The sequence below is a fragment of the Astatotilapia calliptera genome, chromosome 20 (assembly GCF_964374335.1).
Source record: "Astatotilapia calliptera chromosome 20, fAstCal68.1, whole genome shotgun sequence".
Taxonomy (NCBI): Eukaryota; Metazoa; Chordata; class Actinopteri; order Cichliformes; family Cichlidae; genus Astatotilapia; species Astatotilapia calliptera.
This window is the reverse complement of record NC_137441.1, coordinates 20,411,810-20,435,276: the sequence shown is the minus strand read 5'-3', so window position 1 is coordinate 20,435,276 and position 23,467 is coordinate 20,411,810. Positions and strand designations below refer to the sequence as shown.

General features: G+C 45.7%; 2 long non-coding RNA genes across 2 annotated transcripts; both read right to left on the bottom strand.

Annotated features, from left to right (window-relative positions):
• Nucleotides 1-7,051: 7,051 nt before the first annotated feature.
• On the bottom strand, nt 7,052-7,701 carry LOC145422848 (uncharacterized). The gene is made up of 2 exons (XR_013904058.1): nt 7,585-7,701; nt 7,052-7,257 (listed from the first exon to the last, which is right to left on the bottom strand). It is a non-coding gene; the product is annotated as an uncharacterized LOC145422848 (long non-coding RNA).
• Nucleotides 7,702-21,101: 13,400 nt separating this feature from the next.
• On the bottom strand, nt 21,102-21,756 carry LOC145422847 (uncharacterized). The gene is made up of 2 exons (XR_013904057.1): nt 21,635-21,756; nt 21,102-21,307 (listed from the first exon to the last, which is right to left on the bottom strand). It is a non-coding gene; the product is annotated as an uncharacterized LOC145422847 (long non-coding RNA).
• Between the last annotated feature and the right edge of the window lie 1,711 nt (nt 21,757-23,467).

The window sequence follows — 23,467 nt, the reverse complement described above, 5'->3', positions numbered from 1 at the left end:
TATTATGCCAAAATCAGGAACGCATTACTCGTTACTGGGATTTAGATAGGCTCGTTATTCGTTACTTCTCGTGGTGGCTATCGCGGAGCTTCCACAGATTCAGTAACATTAGCAAGTGGTGGAGGCCAGCAGGTGGATGAGAGAAAGGGGAGGCAAGAGGAGAGACCCGAAGCGGCCGCCGGTCCGAGTGTCAGGTGAACTGAACTTCAGGTAAGAAGTTATGACCTGCAGTCTATCTGGGTCAGATTTGAACCAAGTTTAGTTGGAGTTTATTTTCGTTGTGCTGACTTTTTCGTACTGCGTGCTAGCTAGCATGACGGGGTTTCTATACAGCTGGGTGGGTGCTATGTTACTGATGTTGAACTTTATTTTGTTCATACGGTTAATTATTAGAGTTGCCAACCGTTCCCTAAAAAACGAAATCGTCTCATATTCAGAGGAATTATTACGCGTTTCGTATTTAGGTGAAAAGGAACAGTTTGTCCCGGACTTCAGCTACAATGAAAAAGACACAAAGCTGGAGTTATTCTGTGTTTACGCTGCACAGCTGCATCTTCTCCTTTCATTCTCTCCCCCTCCCTCTCCTGTTGCTACTTTAATCATGAAACTGATCAATGATCAGCTGATCGGCTTTTCCCTCTTGTTTATCCTTTGCGCCAGAAAGAGGAAACCACCGGATGTCGCGTTAAACAACAGCAGCACGTTTGATCAGCTGTTGTTAGAATTTATTTAATATTACTTTCTAGTATCAGCTGATGTTGGCTGGAGCCACAGCTGTAAAGCTGCTGGTCATGATATCGGTTTGGTTATCTGGTGAGAGGGAAATATGAAGATGAAACCACGAGATGTCCTTACTGAATCATCAGAGCTGAACAGGTGATGGAGAAACAGGCTTACCTTTTAGGTGACATGAATGAGTTGAAGGGAAGTTATGAACTGTTTCTGAGAGACAAATAACACCAGGATCCTTTTCTATGTAGCTGACAGCTGGTAACTGTGCAGGGGCGGATCTAGCAAAGTGTTGCCAGGGGGCCAGATAGGGCATTAACAGGGAAAGGGGGGCACAAAGAAATACTTTCAGAATCAGAATCAGAATACTTTATTGATCCCTGGGGGATCTTATTCTCATTCTTATTCTCATTTCAAATGTCTAGCTTTTAATAAATAATTATCTGAGTCTTACAACAAACGACTGTCACAACAGTGTTTGTTTTCATTCAAAGGCTTTATGATTTTTGCTATAATGGTGGGCCAAAATGCCCAGGCTGATTTTTTGTCCCAGTCCAGCCCTGTATGCAGCTCATCTGCAGTCTGGTGTTACCTACATCTTCCTATTCGGAAGGCAGAATTTCTGAGTTCTGAGTACAATCAAAAGCACCACGATTGCAGTTTTTGTGTTGGATGTAAAAAAGCGCACATGACGCTGTAACGTAGGCTAGAATCATGGCGGCGGTCAACGACGGTCCAGGCGTGGGATTTCTCTCGTGGAAATATGCACATTATTTTTTCCTTTGGTAGGTGTGCCACCTACCAAAGGCACTTGTGGCAAGTAAGCAAACTAGAAGACTGGCACATTAACAAGAGAAGTCTGAGTAAAACCAAAGTTACTTTCCCTAGTAACTAGTTACTTTGAAAGTAACGAGTAACTTGAAGTAACTGAGTTACTTTTGATGGAAGTAACTAGTAATGTAACTAAGTTACTAATTTAAAGTAACTTACCCAACACTGATCACCACATGTGTATGAGCAATATTGGTGTTTAGTAAAATAAATTCTAAATATCATTAGTACCATCACTGCTTTAATAACCGTGGACCATTAATCCTCCATGAAACTATAAGATACAAAATGACACACCCACAGAAACCTCTCTCTTTAACTATCTCTCTCTCTCTCTCTCTCTCTCTCTCTCACACACACACACACACACACACACACACACACACACACACACACACACACACACACACTCACACTCACTTAGTGTTTTTGCATTTTCACCAGCTCTGCATTTCCCCTCTAGTCTTCATCTGGGTCACTGGGTTGGCTTGGCAAGGCAGCAGTATTGGGTCCGCCTTAATGAAGAGCATTGATCCTTGTTGGGTTATGAGCAGGCTTTAGTGGCTGTGTTGAGATGTTAATAAGCCTGGCCTTATTCTGGGGGAGCTTTAATTAGCCTGTTGGAAATGTGCTTACAGGCCGCACTGTCACTCTGTTGTGGCACACATTCCTTAGTGTGCACACACACTCACAGAAGAGGTCGCACACAATCTGTGCAAGGACAGCTAAACAGATTTGCTTGCACACGTATAGCAGAGTACAGTCAGTCATTTCATGGACCACTGAGATGGTGATCAAAAACAAAATTCTCCATTTACTCAATTAATAGTTTCATTAGCAAATCAGGCACTGTGAATTTAGTTACTCGTGCCGCCCCCACACACACTCTAATCTTCAGCTACTGTATTTTATGTACTCTCTGTTCCTTTGTCTGCTTCTTTAGCTTTAAATGGGGAAATGACACAGATGCCCATGTTTGCTTTTGAGGTTAACTGTGCAGCTCATACACAGTTGGTGGTAGAGGTCCAAGAAGGATAATATTAAGGCTAGCAAAGGTTTAAGAAATCTTTAACAGCTTAATGAGCTTATCAGATTGACTGAGGTCTTTCTGTTAAACTAACAGTAACAGGGATTTTATTGCTGAAGCCAGTCCTTTGAAAAATAAAATAATATTCCAAAACACTCGGTCAAATTTTACAGCCTTAAGCATTAATTTGAGATGTTGACTGAAATACAATAGATTGCAGTGCTTGTAAAGCCACTCCAATCACAACTACTCTGCTACATGCTGTCGATTTTATAAATTCCACTTGTGAGCTACTTTTGTGGCTACAGCCAGGGAATCTCGCTCCATCATTTTTCGATCTAGACAATAATGCACAGAAAGGTTTTATAGACATTTATACTCTAAATAAAATTTTAATGACTTTGGTAATCTTTAAGTCTTTAAATCTAGCACCACCAACAGTATATTATTTTGTATTTCAACACCTGTTAGATGAACCATTATAAAATGTGGTTCTGGCATTCATAATATTATTGAACAAACCATGCTGTTATAGGCAAGTTGGTCGAGCACGCCTAAATTTCATCATAGAGTATGAAAGATGGAGAATGAGACAATAGAGAAATTATGTTGTATTCATTATAATTTGAAACAAAAAAACGAGTCTATAAATTCACTAGGAACCTGAGATCCTAGATTAACAAAGATGAGGGCCTTCTGTACAACAGCAAATCTTTTTAAGGTTAGTGAAGTGGTCCTTAAAGGCCATTTATAAAAATACTCACTCGCACAATGGCTTCATTTTTCAGATCCAGCAGCTATGCCCATCTTTTATATACCATCTATAATTCTGAGCGTTGTGGTAACTAGCTTAGTTAATCTTGTCCTTATTACTAAAAAGATGTTTCTCGAACAGATCACACTGTTGTGTGAAACTGTTGGCTACTTTACTGTAAGACAGAATAAATTAATATGTGGATAAATTATTAACTAACAAGAGCATAGAAGGAAGAAAGATGTTTAAAAGTCTGCATTCTCAAGTTGAACTATGTAAAATTAGCTGGTCCAGACCACGTTTAACTTGGAGACATGGAAAACGTTGTGAATATTCATGTTCTTGATTCCTGATGATCAGTGATTAGTTTAAACTTTGAAATTATGTTCTGAGCTAACCAGCCAAAAGCCTCCGCTCTTCCAATACTAACTTAATGGCTAGCTACTACTGATCATCAATGCCATCATCAGTGTGCACTTACAAAAAAAAAATATTTACTGAGAATGGGGCCTGTGGCAAAGATCTGTTAAACTTGTCGAAGACAACCTGGGCTACAAATTTCTACTAAAACCAGTGCTTGGGAGACATGAGACTGGTTAATGGTGAGACAACTTTACCTTTATAACTGTCTCCTGTGCAAGGGAAAGAGACAGTCTGCCACAGCCTTTACTTTAATCGATTTCCTTGCACCTGCCCTCTCCCACAATGATTCACAAAAAAGACACAGAATCTGTGTGAAACTCACATTTTCTATCTTTTTACACTGATACGGTTGTGCTCCTCAAGAGATGATTAGGATGTCTTCAAGATACACAAACACAACATGATTAATGAAATCCCATAAAAAGTCATTGACCACGGTCTGATATATTGCAGGGACAGCAGACAAAACAAATATCATAACAAGATACTCACAATCCTCTACATGTGTCCATATGTCCGCTTGCCTAATCCTGACCAGATGATAACTGTTGCGGAGGTCCAGTGAACATTGTGGTACAATCAAGTAGTTTGAATGCCAGGAGTTGACTGTGATTTTAGCTGGAACCATGAGGCTGGGCAGTAAGGCTGCTCAATTAATTGAATTTTAATCACTTTCAACGATCATTAAAAATGACTGAGCCGATTATTAGCCCCTCCCTCGTGCTTTATTCTCGCGCTGCTCCGTGTGGCAAATCGAGCGCACCTCTCTGCATTTCGAACACGCATCACAACAATTAAGAGGACCCAAGGGAAGCTCGGAAAGCTAAGCAGAAGTTATTTGGAGAGCAGAGTGATTGCCGTTGGTTGAAAAGAGAGATAAAAAAAAACTTCAGTGGTGTGAAAACATTGTGGGTTAGCGGAGTCAGACATGGATCAAGTAGACATAGTGTGTAAACTTTGCTACGGTGTCATAGCTGCACCACAAAGCAACACTAAACATAGATGTTTACATTTTTCATTTATTTTTTATATTGCAAACATTTGCACTGTTATCAGTATTTGCACACTATTTTATATTATTTTTTAAAGTCATTATTCAATACATTGTTATTGTTAACCCTTTAAATCCATGTAGAACCGGAACCCCATAAGCTAGCGCAGGAGTTGTACTTACATCTTATGCCATCAGCTTGTCCTAGGTCACGGTTTCCTTCCACATAAAGCTTTGCAAAAATTGAATAAAAAGCGCTTGCAGGAACAACAACATAATATTCCAGAACCACGCTTTGCCGATCTGATCAGCTGTTTGTAACACTTCCCACATTGAAAAAGACCTCAACGCGAACTATCGCATGTCCGCCATTTCCTGTCCGGAACCAGAAGTGACGTCATTTTTGCGGAAAATGTAGTTTTTTACTTGTAGGCCTTAAAAGCCTATTCGAGTTCTAAGCATTCCAGAAACTATTCAGAAAAGTATAGAGTCAAACATGACATGTTTTTATAAGTCATGTTTGACTCTATACTTTTCTGAATAGTTTCTGGAATGCTTAGAACTCGAATTGCACTGCTGGAAATAGTTTATTTTGATGCACATGCTGTTTTCTTTGCAAATTTGCATCATAGGATTGTTTTTTGTTTTTCCTGCAGTATATAAAAATTGCTGTATCTCCAAAATAAAACTATGAAGACACTCAAAATAAATTTCCTGTGGTGGGAAACTATTTTTTGCAACTTTTTTGTATTTAAAGTTTTGAGGGATAAGCCTCTTAAATTTCCCCAAGTAGAAATATATGTAAAAAAAACAAAAATTTTAAATTTTTTTGTAGTTTATTGCACTTTTTTGCAATTAATGTAATTACTATGGACTTAATGCATACATATTATTAAAATATGGGCTATAACAGTTGTATTGATGTATAGCAACTTGAAATGCTCCCAAAAATATAAGCTCTGGCGGACTTGGTTCTATGGTAGGTCTTAAAGGGTTAAATAAATATCGTCAAATAATCGAGATCTCAATTTCAGTGAAAATAATCGTGATTATCATTTTTGCCATAATCGAGCAGCCCTACTGGGTAGGGAAGAGTTATCAGAAAACTTGCCCACCAGTATCACCACTGTCTAGGCATGGGAATCGAAAACTGCTTCTTGTTGAGAACCGGTTCCCACTGTTTCAATTCCTTCGAATTGTTTGCCATTTTTGCAAATGATTCCCCTATCGATTCCAGTCACCTCGAATGACGTCACCACATTCGTGTCATTTACCCAGCAGGAAACATGGCGCCTAAGCGGCATAAACACTCAAAAGTTTGGTTATACTTTATGAGAAAGGATGATAAAAGAGCAACTTGCGATACTTGCAAAGTAGATATTTCATCAAAGGGAGGACACACTACAAATATGCAAAAGCATTTGTTCACAAAACATACAACCTCCATCCATCCATTCATCAATCTTCTTCCGCTTAATCCGGGGCCGGGTTGCGGGGGCAGCAGCCTAAGCAAAGAAGCCCAGGCCTCCCTCTCCTCAGCCACCTCCTCTAGCTTATCCGGGGGAACACCAAGGCGTTCCCAGGCCAGCCGAGAGATATAATCTCTCCAGCGTGTCCTGGGTCTGCCCCGGGGCCTCCTCCTGGTGGGACATGCCCGGAACACCTCGCCCAGCAGGTGCCCAGGAGGCATCCTTGTCAGATGCCTGAACCACCTCAGCTGGCTCCTTTCGATGTGGAGGAGCAGCGTCTCTACTCTGAGCCCCTCCCGGATGGCTGAACCACTCACCCTATCTCTAAGGGAGAGGCCAGCCACCCTTCGGAGGAAGCTCATTTCTGCCGCTTGTATCCGCGATCTCGTTCTTTCGGTCACTACCCACAGCTCATGGCCACAGGTGAGGATAGGGACATAGATCGACTGGTAAATTGAGAGCTTCACTTTTGCACTCAGCTCTCTCTTCACCACGACGGACCGGTGTAGCGTCCGCATCACTGCAGCCGCAGCACTAATCCGTCTGTCAATCTCCGGCTCCCTTCTCCCATCACTCGCGAACAAGAACCCGAGATGCTTAAACTCCTTCACTTGGGGCAGGAACTCATCCCTGACCCGGAGTGGGCACTCCACCCTTTTCCTGCTGAGAACCATGGCCTCAGATTTGGAGGTGCTGATCCTCATTCTGCTTCACACTCAGCTGCAAACCGTTCCAGTGCGAGCTGGAGGCCATCACCCGATAAAGCCAACAGAACCACTGTTGGGTAGATAGCTTGTACTGGAAGGACTGTAAGGTGCTAGTTCAGGTTTGCAGCTACCACTCCCCGGAGTGTCGGCCAGAACACTGCTCAAGGCCCGGATGAATGTTCAGAAGGGAGACAATGAAGACACCGAGGATAGTGCAGACTCTTGTATTGACTTCACACAGTTGAAGGTAACAGAGGTTGTCAGAGGAGCAGGTATTGCATACAGGTTTAGGTGCGTGGGCATGGATGTGTGTGTGTGTGTGGTCTCTGAACGGAACAGAAAGAAAATGCTACATTACTAAAGTGTTCACAACAATATCTCCAGAGTACATCAACATAAACACAGGCAGGAAATAAACCAACATCCCCTTTAATACCATAGGCCATATATTACCCACGACTCACACGTAGACCCCCTGAGAGAGCTAACCAGGTACACAGCTATACCCAACCACACGGCAGGAAAGTTAGCTTAGCTTAGCTTAGCTTAGCACCCGCTAGCGGCACAGACAGAAACATAATCATTTCCCCCCTAACCTTGGTTACAGTCCCAAACACATCTTATTATCACATCCTCACACATCACCAACTTACGTTGCTCATTAACGCACACTTCTCACGGGATAACCAATTCTCTGCCAGTAATCTGGAGAAGAAAAGCTCAGGTGCTTTGCCCACGTCTCTCCCTGGACATAGTCTCTCATACAAAGCGGTGGGGTGACCTCTACTGGCCACTCTAAAAACTACAGGTGAACTAACAACTGAACAGAATAAACCCATAACTACGGGGCCTTTTGTACAGCCGCCCCCAAATGTATGAAGTACATTTGCTCACAACAAAAGGCAATTTTACAAACAAAGTTACGGTGATTGTCCTTTGCCTTCGTCCGGGAGGGCAGGCAGCACCACCAGCCTCGCCACAGGTCGGGTGAAGGTCCGGTCCTTCACCTTGATGTCAGCAGACCTGATGTGCCCGTCGGGACTGGGGTGGACTTTGGAGATGCAGCCCACGAGCCAGGAAGCACGAGGCAGCTGAGGATCTACGATCATCACTACCGAACCTTCTGTGACATCTGCGGGGGATGACCGCCATTTCTGCCGAAGCTGCAGGCTTGGAAGGTACAGCCGGACGAATCGAGACCAGAAGTGGTCAGCCAGCACCTGGGAGTGCTTCCACCTCCGGCGACTCAGGAGCTCTTCTCTGGGGTAAGCCACTTGAGGAAGTGCTCCGTCAGGCCGCCCCATCAGAAAGCAGTTGGGGGTCACTGGATCAGGATCACTGATGTCAGACGGGACATAACCTAGTGGTTTGGAGTTCAAGATGCCCTCCACCTCCACAAGGACCGTGTGGAGGACCTCTTCTTGAAGGGGTTGGGATCCTACTGTAGTGTAGAGTGCCGTCTTGACAGACCTAATCTCCCGCTCCCACACTCCCCCGAAATGAGGAGCCGCTGGTGGATTGAAGTGGAAGACGATCTTATGGGGAGCCAGGAGCTTCTGCAGGTCAGAGGTCATGGCTGCAAAAGCTGCTTGCAGTTCCCTTTCTCCCCCACGGAAGTTGGTCCCTTGGTCTGAGTACAGCTCAGCTGGAGTTCCTCTCCTGGCAATGAAACGGCGAAGTGCCATTAGGAAGGCATCCGTATCGATGGAGGTTAGGACATCAAGGTGGACCGCTCTGATAGTTAGGCACTTAAAGATGATGCCCCACCTCTTCTCCACACGGCGCCCGATTTTGACCTCAAAGGGTCCAAAACAGTCCACGCCTGTCGAATAAAAGGCAGGTTTGTAAAGGCGGAGGCGCGCAACTGGCAGGTCCGCCATCTTGGGAACAGTTGGTCGAGCTCTCCATCTGCGGCACTCAAGACAGGTCCTTTGAAAACGCCTAACTGCTTCCCGGCCTCTCAGGATCCAATGAGTGCGCCGAATCTCCGCAAAGACCCTCTCTGGCCCTGGATGGCGCAGGCGACTGTCGACGTCCTGGATGAACAGGCGGGTGACTGGATGTGTCGGATCCAAAACTAAAGGATGGGAGCTGGTAAAGGCGAGATCTTCAGAGCGGCGAAGACGTCCACCTACACGGATGACCTCATTCTCGTGGTCGAACTCAGGGGATAGTGCAAGGAGACGACTGCTGCGACTGATGGATTTCCCCTGCTTAAGGAGTCGATACTCCTCAGGGAAGCTCTCCTGTTGAGCTTCTCTCAGGACATCCATCTCTGCTCGAACATAGTCATAAGCCGATGAAGTTCCACCGCCTCTGGCCGCCCTATGCAACTGCGTAATAGCCGCTTCCAGCAGCTGTGTCCAGGTGTCATATTTGCTGAAGTTCGAAGTGGCGGGGTCAAAGGTGGTAGAAAATCCACAAAAGGTCTCTTTACGGAGCTCAGATGGGCCTGGAGGCTCAGCCAGGGTGCCACTTGGCTCTGGAGGCCACTGTTCTGGACCTAGGAGCAGGAAAGGAGGCCCTTGACTCCATCTATTGGGTCTGGTGAGCTCGAGAAGGGACTTCCCCCGGGTTATATCATCTGCGGGGTTCTGGGCTGAGTCCACATAGCGCCAGGTGTGCGAGTGAGTTAATTCCTGGATCTCAGCCACGCGGGTGCCGACGAAGACCTTGAAGTGGCATGACTGGGACCTCAACCAGGTGAGTACAGTTGTGGAGTCAGACCACAGCACTATTCTCTTTATGTCCAGAGTGAGCTCATTTTTAAGGAGACGGGAAAGATGAGCTCCGGAGAGGGCACCACACAGCTCAAGTCTGGGCATGGAGAGAATGCGTTTAGGGGCAACACGGGAGCGAGCCATCAGGAAGGCTAGATGTGAGCTGCCATCACCTGTCACTGTTCTCATGTAGGCCACTGCACCATAAGCCTGCTCTGACGCATCACAGAATATGTGAATCTCTCTCTCACTAACTGACTCCGTGATGTGCTTTGGGAGATACGGGCGAGGAAGCAGGACTTGTGCAAGGAACGGCAATTCCTCTTCCCAGGTTTTCCACTGCTGGAGTAGTTCTGGCGGAAGCTGCGGGTCATCCCATTCCCTCTGTTGATCCCAAAGGCGCCTCACCAGCATCTTGGCTCGGGTGGTGTACGGTAGGATAAAGCCCAGTGGGTCGTATTGGCTTGCGAGAACCTTATAAATATTCCGCATAGTGGGGGCGCCATAACTGATTTTGCGGTGTCTGTAACCCAAGGTGTCCGTGGGGAAGTGCCAGCTAAGGCCCAGAGTTGGCTCAGAGGTGTCTGATTTGTCTTGAGTGAGCCAAAGTTCTGCACTTGTGGATCTGAGGTCTTCAGGTAGGTGGCCAATGGTGCTGGGTTCATTACTGGCCCACTGGCGAAGGACAAATCCAGCAGAAGACAGGAGGGCTCTTAGCCTGTCCACTAGGTCCCGGGCTTCTTTAGGGGTCGGCACGCTCTGGAGAAGGTTATCAACATAGAAGCACTGTCCCACAGAGTGACGTAGCGGATCATCTCCTTCCGTGTGGTCCCTGGCGTGGCGCTGCAGAGCAAAGGTTGCACAGCATGGGCTGCAAGTTGTACCGAAGGGGAGGACCTGCCATTCATAAACGGCCACCGGTTCCTCGGGGTGTAGATCCCGCCACACAAACCGCAGGAGGGAACGATCTTCGGGAAGAAGGCGAATCTGGTGGAACATACCTTTAATGTCACCACTGATGGCTACGGCATGCTCTCGAAAGCGAAGGAGGACACCAAGGAGCGATGCGCTCAGGGTGGGCCCAGGTAGAAGATGTTCGTTGAGGGCTTGGCCTTGGAACTGGAACGAACAGTTAAACACAAGGCGATCTTTGCCATTGTGGCTAACAAGGTGGTGAGGGATGTACCATGACTCATCTGCATGAGCAACCTCAGAGGGGGGCACCTTAACCACCGAACCGGCCTGGACCAACTTCTCTATCTCTGCCCGGTAGACCTTAGCTCGTTCTGGATCTTTCTGGAGCCTTCTCTCCACACTTCTCAAACTGGGAACGACAGCGTTAGGGCTAGCTTTAAGGTGTGGCATGTTCTCGCGGCGAAGGAGGGGGGTGGCATAGCGTTGGATGCCCTCGACATCTACACGAACTGTCTCCTGCTCTAGCAGGCTAACTGCATAGTTATCTTCTCTTGAACGGGTAACCACCTTGCCTTCTGGCACCGGGACAACATCTACCTGCCATAACTTCTCTACATGTTTGAGTAGCTCACTCACCTGGGGAGGAATGGCGGTCGTGAAGAGGCACTGTTGTGACAGCGAAGAGGAACCTATAAGGCTGGAGGGACCCTGTAGTGTCCACCCTAACCTGGTGCGCATAGCGGCGGGACCACCCGGTGGACCAAGACGGACAGCTTCAGTTGGAGTGATGAGCTGTGGGTGGTCACTGCCAATCAGAAGGAGAGGTTTGACCTTCTTGAAGGACTGGAGAGGCAGGCCTCGGAGGTGTCTATACTTCCGCTGCAAGGACTCCACCGGGTAGCTGTGCTCGGCTAGGTCGATACGGGTGGCGGTGAAGGCGTTGCGGACTTTGTACTTCAGCTTAGGTTTGCCACCAGGGGAGATCTCGAATGAGACACATGATCCTTGCAGAGTTTGCACATCTTGCCTGATAGTGCGCAATGGAAGTGTCTCTGGGATGCCTTGAAGGTCAAGCTTCTGGGCAGCGGTGGGTAGCAGCATAGTCCTCTCTGACCCATCATCCAAAACTGCGTGAGTGCTCAAAGTCTTGCCATTATGGTGAAGGATGACTGGGACAACCTTTAACAGGACTTGGCCGCTCTCTGTAGGACGATCGAGGTACAGGACGCCCGTAGGATTCTCACCTTCTCATGGGGGAGCAGACACTGAGCCATGTGGCTTTAAGAACTTCGAATTCACGTCGTGAAGGACCTGCAGATGACGACCCTGACACAGGCTGCAGGGTTTCTTGAGGGTACACTGTGCTGCCTGATGGGAGCGTGCGCAACGCCAGCACCTCTTGTTAGTCTTTATCCAGTCTGTGAGTTGTTCGCGACTCAGTTTGATGACCTCCTGACACTGACTCAGGTGATGGGCACGGTTATCGCAAAAGGCGCAGTAGGGTTGCTGCCTAGCTTTGTTTGGAGTGGTACCTGGTGACCTGGGTGAGCTCTCTGCACTGTGAAGGACCGCAACAGAGCGTCTGCTTGGTCTGACATCAGGCTTCTCTCTGGTGATCGCTGGGGTGGGCAAGCCGTCATAGTCCTGACACCAGGATTCGTACTTTAACCAGGTAGCCAGGTCATCCAGGGTGTAAGCCTGACCAGAATGGTTGTACATGCACCGACGGAAATCAGCTCTTTGCTCTGAAGGAAGCTTACTAAGGAGTCGAGCCACATGGGAGCCACACTGGAGTTCAACCTCCCCATCAGGGCCTAAAGTCTTCAGCATGCCCACGAGCGACTGGATGTGGAGAGAGAATCGCTCAAATGCGGCTGCATCCCCTCGGCGGATGTCAGGTGAGTCCATGACAGCAGCAATTCTTCTCAGGGCAAGCTGGTGGGGCTGCCCAAGCCTGTCGTTAAGAGCGTTCATAGTGTCCCTGAAGGGCGTGGCAGAATGGAGGTAAGCGTCCGCTATCAACTTTGCTTCCTCCAGGTGTAGATGATCTAACAAGACTTGGTACCTGAAAAGCTCTGAACTCTCCGGGGGCAATAAGTTCTCTAGCGCCATCTTTAGACGAGCAAATTCCCCAGGATCACGGCGTGAGAGCTTGGGAATGCTTGGACGAGGCCCCCTGTAGGTCAAGAAAGGAGTAGATGAGGACGGGGATGGAGTTGGCAGTGGTTGCAATGGAGGGGGGTGTGCTCTCGGAGGCGGCGCTGGAGGGTAGGTGATCCTTGGCTGAGGAGAAGTGAAACCTGGCCTAGATTCATGTGGGGGGATGATCTGACTCTCCTGTGCAGCCATAGACTCCCTCTTCAGATCCTGGAGCTCTTTCAGCATCGTATCGATGCGGTCCGCAACTGGACCCTGGCTGGAGACAGACTCCTCCTTGAACACAACAGGAGGAGGTGGTGGAGGCCAGTCCTCTTCCTCTTCAGCAGGGGGTGGCTGGAGATGAACAGCAGGGGCTCTGGGCGGTGGACTGAGCTGCAGACTCTCTACACGGTCCAACAACTGCAGCAAACTAGCATGAAGGGCCTGGACATTTGTTAGAGTTTGTATTGTTGATTGTCATTTATGCTTAGAAACATTTACTCACATATGCTTAGAAGTATATAATCATTTGTAGATTGAAAGAATGTCTCATCCTAAGAGGTCTGTAACAACTCTGTGTAGCATGAAGAGAGGAGAGATCGTATCTTCCCTTGCTGATTTATGGTGGGATTAACGTAGCTATGTCTGTTCTAGTCTGAGTGCTTTTCTGTTTAGATGACCTGCTGGACTTCCTTACCGGGGGGGGTCTAGTCTACCTTCTTCCTGACCAAGGATGTTTGACCCTTTGATCAGCAGTCCACACACACACACACACACACACACGGTACTCTTTGTGTATGTAGACGTTATATGTTAATGAACCTATGCATATTCATGTAACCTCAATAAAAGGACAGTGTATGGGAGGACGGACGAGACCAACTGGAGTCAAGCGGTTGTCCGGTTCTCTCCCGTGCACGAGTACCATGAAGAAGTTTGCCTACTTGCGTCTTGCTTGCAGTGTAATTATATTGTCTTAACGTTCCAGCGAATAGGTTTATGCTACAAACCTAACATTAATTGGTCCTTCGGTGCCGGTTCCCTGGGATCGCATTCACCGAGGGGGGGAGGGACACGCCGAAAGACTGACGTCAGCCAGGAAGTTCCTGTGGATTCGCGGTCCGTCTTTCTCCTCGATGAATGGCGATCGGCGGGATTCGAGGCTGATATTACACTCTAAGCAACGCCAAGTAAGTTTAAAGAGGCCGACTCTATAACCGTGTCGTTGTGCAGTCTCCGCCATTTTGTGAGGCGTTGAGAAGTTCGCTGCTTTGTGGAGCGATAACTGGGTTAGTGTCCCGAAAAAGAGGTTTTGGTTAAATCGCCCAAGGGTCCCAAGCGTCCGGTGTGTGTCCGGTTTTGAAATCGCCCTGGGTGTGTGTCCCGAGCGTCCCTTCATTGGGTTTTGTCGCGCGAGTGGGTGAGCGTCCCACAACTGGGTCAGGGTCCCGAGCGGTCCGGTGTGAGTCCGGAGTAGGCCTATTTTGTGTTGTTGTCATTGTTGTCGTCGTCGTCGTTTTTGTTGTTGTGTGAGTGTGTGCGGAGCAGAACACGTGGTCTGTAACACCGACTGTTGTTGTTATCATGGGTTTCTATGCAACCAAGAGTGAGTTAGAGGGAGAAAGACGTTTGTGCTGGACTTTGCTCCTGGCAGCACAAAGTATTTATGTATAAAAGAGAGAGAGCGAAGGCTCCACAGCTGCGTGGGTGCACGCGAATGCGGTCGCGCGGGTTTCACGCGGACCTGAGCCGTGCGGTTAATCGCAGGCTTATAAATGGAAGAGATTCAAATGTTAGAAGTTTTCAGAAAACACACCAGCCTTGAAGAGTGTGTGGAAAAGGCCAGCCCACATCAGCAGCTGTGCTCTGGTGGGTGGCTTTCCCCCCACCCCTTCCTGACACAAAATGTTAACAGCCTGTGTGCCAAACCATTGAGGTGGATAGTTGTTAAAAGTAATCTACATTAAACTTGTGGTTGCTTAAATTCAGTACAATGACATGTGAGGAGAAGTGATAAAGGTAAATATTTAAACTCATGAAGTGCATAGGTGCACTTGACCTGTGTGGAAGACTGTCGTCTTATTATGAACCATTGTTGAGATATAGAGCACATCTGTGAAAACAACTAATATGCTCAACCCTGTATGAAACATCTGAAAATACATGATGGAGAAGCTGTGTTGAATATGTAAGTGTAAGACTTTGCCACTGTGGGCAGAGCATGCAACTACTGTGTGATGTCGCGTTGCAGTTTTGTTTTTGTTTTTTGAGCTGATGAGCAAAGCTACACATTATCAGATCAAGAGCTGTCTGAGAACTACTCAAAGAGAGGGAAACAGAGAGTGTGCAGCGTTTCCATGAGCAGTTTTTCTGCACCTTGACTCGTGTGTGTGTGTAGCATCAGCATCATGTTTTTGTTTATTTGTTTTGTTGGATTAAAAATAATTAAATAAACTGGTGATCATGCTTATGGATCACCATGGCACATATCTCCAGCCATATGATTTATTTATGCAGATGAAAAAGTGAGTGTGAATGTGTCTGACATCACAGTGTTTTTGTGCGCTGTGTAAAAGTAATTGCCTTTGATTGTGAGTGAGAGCGGTGATTCTGCAGGTCACCAGCTATTGTAACGAAAAAAAAAAGAGTGAAAAAGAAAAATCATAGGAAAAAGGTTTTGTGTTGATCAGCCAAAAACAACTACAATTTCATTTTCTGCTTTTAAGAAAAGACTGTTCACAAAAACACAGAGAGAGAGAGAGATGTGTGTTGATTAAGCAGTGATGATAATAATGAAATGTCTTAGTTTGTCACTTTCAGGTGAAAAGCAGACCTGAATCAATTTTCCACATGCAGCAGTCGGAAGAAAGTTATAGTTTAACATCATTGGAAACATGCAGGCCAAGTTTCTGGCTGACTTATTTACAGCGCCATGTGTCTCTCAACCTCACAAGCAAGCAAGCTCTCACCCCTCCCTGAAGACAAGGAATGCAGCTCCAAAGCAATAACATGATAAAGAGACAGCAGCAAGTCCTGAGCAAAGAGTCCCAGCAAAGCAGCAGCAATGTGGACAAACAGTATCAGAGAAGAAGAGCAAACCCATCATCCTGACTGATCGGATGGATGGCACTGTGTTTACAACAGGCTGTGACTTCACTGTGCATGTGAAGAAAACGTTTGAGGAGAACTGAACAGTTGGAGTTTGACATTTGCCACCTGTGGAGTAAAATGGCAAGAAGAGACAGTGAAACACAGGACAAAGCTGAAGGAGAACTGCCGGCTGTTTGGACTGTTGAAGTGGGAGAGGACAAAAGAGTGAGAGGACAACAGAGTGAGAAGACTAGGTGAGAACACAGAGGAATGCTGTTATTTAATGTGGGAAATCAAAATTTGGGTTAGCAAACCTGGGGAAAAGAAAACTGACTGCTTAAGTTGGAAAATTGAGACGGAGTCTGAAACATTGCGAAAATAGAAACATATACAAAATCACACACACACAAGCAGAACATGCATTAACCCTACTAACAATTCCAAACACAAAATGACTCATGAAGACTCATAGCACATTAGTTAAGAAATGATTAAATAATAGCAGAGAAGTGTGTAGGAAAGGCAGCTTTAAGAACATGCTCTGCTGGAGATGCAGCTCCACAGACATGCATTAGACCTGCCTAATAACACAAACCCATGCAATGAAAATTAGCTTGTTATCTTTCATCAGTGTTAAAATAGTGTCAATTTAGCAGACACTTGTTATTAAATACTAAATTTATCCAATGCAAAAAATTGACTCTCCAGGTTGCAGGACAACAGTTTAACTTTTGTGGGAAAAAAGATCCTGGTTTGACCAACCAGTGATCAGACAATAAATTTAGTTGTTAAAATGGTAAATTGGGAGAAGCTTCCTGCTTGATTGAGGCAGCACATGTAATTTACTGTATGAGGGAAATTGTCTTTTGTGATACTATTTTGAACATGCTTTTCTGTCGTCCTGTCAACTTAGTGGGTTAATAGCTGATATGCAAATTAGTTGATCGGTTTTAGATTAATGAAAGGTGACTGAATTCTAGTATGAGTGAATGAGATGTGTTGGAGTTGTTGTGTGTTGAGTGGAGACTCTAAAACACTGAGTTTCCTGTTTTGATGTGCGAGTGAATCCTGTATTTAGATACACAACTCTGAATACGTCAGAACAGACTGTTTTGTGAAGTGCATGACAGCATGTCACATGTTTTATGATGAAGGGAAAAGGTAAATTGAATAAAATAGATCTGTGGCCTAAATGAGTGAAGAGCACAGACCTGGTAATTAAACTCATAGCTAATAAGACATTAGGATTATGTTGTGTGTTGTGCAGCTGATGGTTGATTTGGAGTGAATCTAGCTGATGATTTTTCTTTTGTTGTGAAGTTGAGCCTGCCGATTAGTATGATGGTATGATAAACCATGCTAATGGTATGATTTACCCTCCTGAGATGGGGAGCTTGTGTCATGACTTAACAAGGCCTTTTTATTTTGATACTTTCACAGTGCACTGAAAGTTTTGTTTGATAATCTCTGTTATTTTTTATTTTTCATTTTTGAACAAGCACTGATTTTTGCTTGTGAATTTCTTTTCTTTGAGCAGATCTGCAAGTCGGGAATTAAAAGCGTTACACGTCGTCAAGAAAATTGTTGCAAGTGAGTTTCTCCACATTTAAAATGGGTTCAGGAGAAAGCCACTTATTTGGGACAATTAGGAAATGAGAGTCCCCCCCAAAAAGGATTCAACGAGGAAATCCGGTCTAAATTATTTTTCTTTTTGAAATAACGTCGTTTTGCTGAGCGTGGAAACGAATGCGATGATAATTTCCACAATTAGCAAAAGAAGGAACCACTGAGTGAATGAGTAAGAATTTTAAAATAACTGACTGACTGACTGAACATGATTGTGTGAAGCTAACCCCCACCTGACAAAGGTGCAGATGAACCCATGTGTTTCCTTTTACAGGAGCAGAAAGATGACAGCAACACTCGAGGTTGCATGATGATTTAACATTTTAAATGCCATTTTCTGTGTCTGTGAATTTACTATGTGTGTGTCATTCACTAGCTTGTGTGCTCACAGAGATAACTGTGACAAAGTATGCATACGCCTGCGCAAGCGCTAACATTTGCATTTTCGTTTTTACAGCATTACGGTTCTTCATGTGTTTGATCATGTGATTTATAGGAATACTGGCTAATGTTTCTCTACTACAAGATTTCTGGGTTTATGTGTGAAGAAAACTGTAGTTACAGGCATATGTTGATGGAGAAATTAATATAGTTTGAGACATACTGTGATGAGACCAGTGTTACTGTTTCCACAGCGAGTGTTAACTTTATGGTGTTTTATGGCACCTCTAGAATCCGTTGACCTGTGTCTGACCTCCGTCTGACCACAGTCAATGTGTATTGCTAATGTTAGTTTCTTTGAGAATGCTGTGGAAGATTCAGCTGAAACGGACAAGTGACATGTGTAAAACAAATAAGAGATACAGTGTTTCTGGGATAGTTTGATATGGGCTCATTAGCTGGCCACTTTTGAGCCCATAGTAATATATAAGTGGAGTGACTTTGCTTAAGAGCAGTCACCGATTACATTAATGTTGCCTGAGTACATGGGATGATCCATGTCTGAGGCGACTTATGAAAATAATTGTAGTTTACTGATTTGAGAAAACCTGCACATGACACTTGTCTTGCTGATGTTGAATGCTTCTTGTCCTTATGATACAATTGTTTACAGGTATGGAGTTTGATTTTACTTCCAGATTTTGCTTTCCAGGCCATGATGGTGTGTATGCAGGCTCCTGGGAGAGCCCGGTGTTAAGCATACTTAATATGCAAAACACACTAACATTTTTATTGCAGGATTGTAGGTCCAGGGTGGTGCTGCTCCAGGGGAGGAGATGCCCTGATGTTGCCTGGGATATGATCTAGCTAATCTTTTTCTTTAAGACAGGAATCCAGGTTTGGTGTGTTGGCGCATGGGTGTGTCCATGCGTCAAGAGGTGGAGTGCAAGGATTAACATTAAACAATGTTTACTATTATTGTTGCAGTGATTTGTGTGATTAGCCGTTTTATTTACAAATATTAAACCTATGCAAGTGGTGCATCCATGTTCAGATGAGGCTTTGATGGCCTATAAGTGAAGTTCACTGAACTAAAGAATGTGGTTTGATGGTTGTTGACATGCTCTCCAAATAGAAGTCTTTCTGAAATATAGGTGCAGCAGTGAGAAGCAGAAACATTCCAGGCATAGCCCAGGCAGTGGTTGAGGTCAAAGATCAAGCTGGTTGAGGCCCATCATGAGATCAGACCTTGGAGTCACAGCAAGGACCATGAAACTGCCTGCAAAATAGAGGAGAGGATCGTCCACAGGATGGGAGCTGAGACCAGGAGAGAGGCTTCAGGAGGATCAGAGATCATCTTCAGCACAGCAGACATCACACAGAGAGTTGTGCTACTAAGCTTCCAGGAAATCAAGAGGAGACTTCCCACAGCAAGATTTTAAATACAATGAAAGATTCAATATTGACGCTGAGGAAGACGACTAAGGTGTACGACGTGCTCTGCCTTAAACCTTCAGCAGCGTTGGAACATAAACACTCAGGGGATGAGGAGCGTGCCAAGCTCCATCGACAGCGTAGAAGGAGTTCGAGGATGACATCATGATTCTGTGAAAGCACAGGAACCAGAAGCTATGGTGGTGATGACAGCAGTTTCCTATGAACATCACCTAACGCTGTGCCACTGTACTGTGCATACGATGACACTCTGAAGGCTGCTGGGATCATAATAGCAGTAAGACAACCCTGCACCCTTTCCACAGAGGTGTTTTCTGCAGAGTATGGACAATGAAGGACAATGAAGGAGTCATAAATATCCCCCTCACAGGACGAAGGCCTGAAGTGAGGTAATGGGAGGCCATAAAACTAGAGTGCTGAGAGGTCTGCAGCTTTGGAAATAGCTGAGACCCATGTTGACGAACCACAAAACCAACTGGTATGTTTGAATGTTTATTCTACATACATTTGGACTCTGGTCCTATGGACAACGATGGAAACAACTAGAAGAGACATTCATGACGCCCTGCAGAACTCAAACCACTCTGCAGAGAGACATGTGATTTGCACACCTGGAGGAAGCATTACCAAGCTGAGATGTTTTTGAAAATGTTACTTTTTTATTTTCACTTTTAAATTAACAATTTCTTTGTTTGCTCGTAAGATGCAGTTTGCCATGAGATGAGCTCAATGAATGGGATAACTGCTAATACATTTGTTAAACTGTGTATCTTTACAGTACTTTAGGGTGATTTGACATATGCTGAATATAACAATGTTTGCATTAAAACTGTCAGACATGAGGTATTCATAATTGGGAACTTTTCTAGCATAAAGGCCAAAAAATGGGGGAATGTTAGAGTTTGTATTGTTGATTGTCATTTATGCTTAGAAACATTTACTCACATATGCTTAGAAGTATATAATCATTTGTAGATTGAAAGAATGTCTCATCCTAAGAGGTCTGTAACAACTCTGTGTAGCATGAAGAGAGGAGAGATCGTATCTTCCCTTGCTGATTTATGGTGGGATTAACGTAGCTATGTCTGTTCTAGTCTGAGTGCTTTTCTGTTTAGATGACCTGCTGGACTTCCTTACCGGGGGGGGTCTAGTCTACCTTCTTCCTGACCAAGGATGTTTGACCCTTTGATCAGCAGTCCACACACACACACGCACACACACACGGTACTCTTTGTGTATGTAGACGTTATATGTTAATGAACCTATGCATATTCATGTAACCTCAATAAAAGGACAGTGTATGGGAGGACGGACGAGACCAACTGGAGTCAAGCGGTTGTCCGGTTCTCTCCCGTGCACGAGTACCATGAAGAAGTTTGCCTACTTGCGTCTTGCTTGCAGTGTAATTATATTGTCTTAACGTTCCAGCGAATAGGTTTATGCTACAAACCTAACAACATTAGCCAGCCCAGCTTTCATCTGGTCATGCGACTGCTGGAACAGGAACCTTTCACGTTGTATATCTTCTAATTCTGCTCTCAGTGGTGTGACATGACCGTGTGAGCGGTCATCAGAGGGGTCAGACGGAGGATGGTGGGAAGAACGGGTGTCGCCTCCTGTCTCACTTTCCTCCTGGTAACCTGCACCAAGCCCGGGAAAGTCAGTCTCATAAGCTTCATAGCGGAGGGGACGCCGTACATTACGCCGTGGGCGCGCACCGAGAGCTGAGAAGTTCTGAATATCATCCATCTTGTTAGGGTAGAAGCAGCTTACATCCGGCTCGAAGGACCATTAATGTTGGGTAGATAGCTTGTACTGGAAGGACTGTAAGGTGCTAGTTCAGGTTTGCAGCTACCACTCCCCGGAGTGTCGGCCAGAACACTGCTCAAGGCCCGGATGAATGTTCAGAAGGGAGACAATGAAGACACCGAGGATAGTGCAGACTCTTGTATTGACTTCACACAGTTGAAGGTAACAGAGGTTGTCAGAGGAGCAGGTATTGCATACAGGTTTAGGTGCGTGGGCATGGATGTGTGTGTGTGTGTGGTCTCTGAACGGAACAGAAAGAAAATGCTACATTACTAAAGTGTTCACAACAATATCTCCAGAGTACATCAACATAAACACAGGCAGGAAATAAACCAACATCCCCTTTAATACCATAGGCCATATATTACCCACGACTCACACGTAGACCCCCTGAGAGAGCTAACCAGGTACACAGCTATACCCAACCACACGGCAGGAAAGTTAGCTTAGCTTAGCTTAGCTTAGCACCCGCTAGCGGCACAGACAGAAACATAATCATTTCCCCCCTAACCTTGGTTACAGTCCCAAACACATCTTATTATCACATCCTCACACATCACCAACTTACGTTGCTCATTAACGCACACTTCTCACGGGATAACCAATTCTCTGCCAGTAATCTGGAGCAGAAAAGCTCAGGTGCTTTGCCCACGTCTCTCCCTGGACATAGTCTCTCATACAAAGCGGTGGGGTGACCTCTACTGGCCACTCTAAAAACTACAGGTGAACTAACAACTGAACAGAATAAACCCATAACTACGGGGCCTTTTGTACAACCACATCATCCGCGAAAAGCAGAGATGAGATTCTGAGGCCACCGAAGAGAAAGCCCTCCACCACTTGGCTGCGCCTAGAAATCCTGTCCATAAAAATTATGAACAGAATCGGTGACAAAGGGCAGCCCTGGCGGAGCCAATCACCCACCCGTAACGAGTCTGATCGAATGGCCCGTAGCCATACTCCCGTAGCATCTCCCACGGGACACCCCGAGGGACATGGTCGAATGCCTTCTCCAAGTCCACAAAACACATGTAGTCTGGCTGGGCAAACTCCCATGTGCCCTCAAGTATCTTTGAGAGGATAAAGAGCTGGTCCAGTGTTCCGTGACCAGGACGAAAACCGCATTGTTCCTCCTGTATCTGAGGATCAACTAGCAGATGAACTCTCCTTTCCAGCACCCTGGGAGGCTGAGGAGTGTAATCCCCCTGTAGTTGGAACACACCTTCCGGTCCCCCTTCTTAAAGATGGTGACCACCACCCCAGTCTGCCAGTCCAGGGGTACTGCCCCTGATCTCCACGCAACATTGTAGAGGCGTGTCAACCAGGACAGCCCTACAATGTCCAGAGCCTTCAGGAACATGGGGCGGGCCTCATCCACACCAGGGGCTCTGCCACCAAGGAGTTGTTTAACTGCCTCAGTGACCTCGCCCCCGGAAATTGGTGGGTCCTCAAGTCCTCGAAACCAAACCACTGTACCAGGCACAGACAAGGACAGCTGTAGCAGAGGAGATTGATGAGATCATGGAGGAGTATGGTATTAAAGACAAGGTTGTGGCAGCCACTGTTGATAATGTGGCCAACATGGATATAGCTGTCAAAAAGCTACAAATTCTCAAGTTTCAATGCTTTGTGTGGTGAACACCAAATGTGCTACCACATTCTGGTAAATTTTATTATTTTTAAGAAGAAGAAGAAGAAAGTGTGTACATTATTGTACTTTATTGAGCCCCGTGGGGAAATTGCTCTCTGCATTTAACCCATTCACTCAGTGAAGAAGTGGGCAGCCATTGGGCGCCCAGGGAGCAGTGTGTAGGGACGGTACCTTGCTCAGGGGTACCTCAGGGTAGCTGTTAAGGGGAATCGAACCCCCGACCTTCCGATCATGGGGCATTATTTTACATTCATTACGTGTAGTCCATAACAATTGAGGAGAGTAAAAGTGAGAAATAATAAGCGGAACTGTTGACACTGTAGTCGTTCGCCCGCGGTTGCCTAGAGTGGACCAACTTCCTGTCCTCTCAGATGCAATTCGGGAAAAGACACGAGTGCTCCTGTGATTCTTTCTCTGAGACTCTACCTTTATTTTTACAGGTCAGTATCGTCTTAAAAATACAGTGTATGAGGGTTTTGTGCCTTGTTCTACTTCGGTGTTTACTGAGAGTTATGTTGACACCGCCGATGTAACCTTAAGTGGGGTTTAGTTGAAAAGTACTGAAGCGCGGCACCGCAGCGGTGATAAAGCCGAGCCGCGCAGCCCCAGGTCTCGCGAGAGTTACCGCGAGTTATCGCGAGAGTTACCGCGAGAGTTCGCCAGCCCGCGGGATGTATTTAAACTTGGTAAACTCCATTTAACAATCAAATATGTGTGTGTGGTGCTCCAATTTAACTGTAAAGGCCCTGA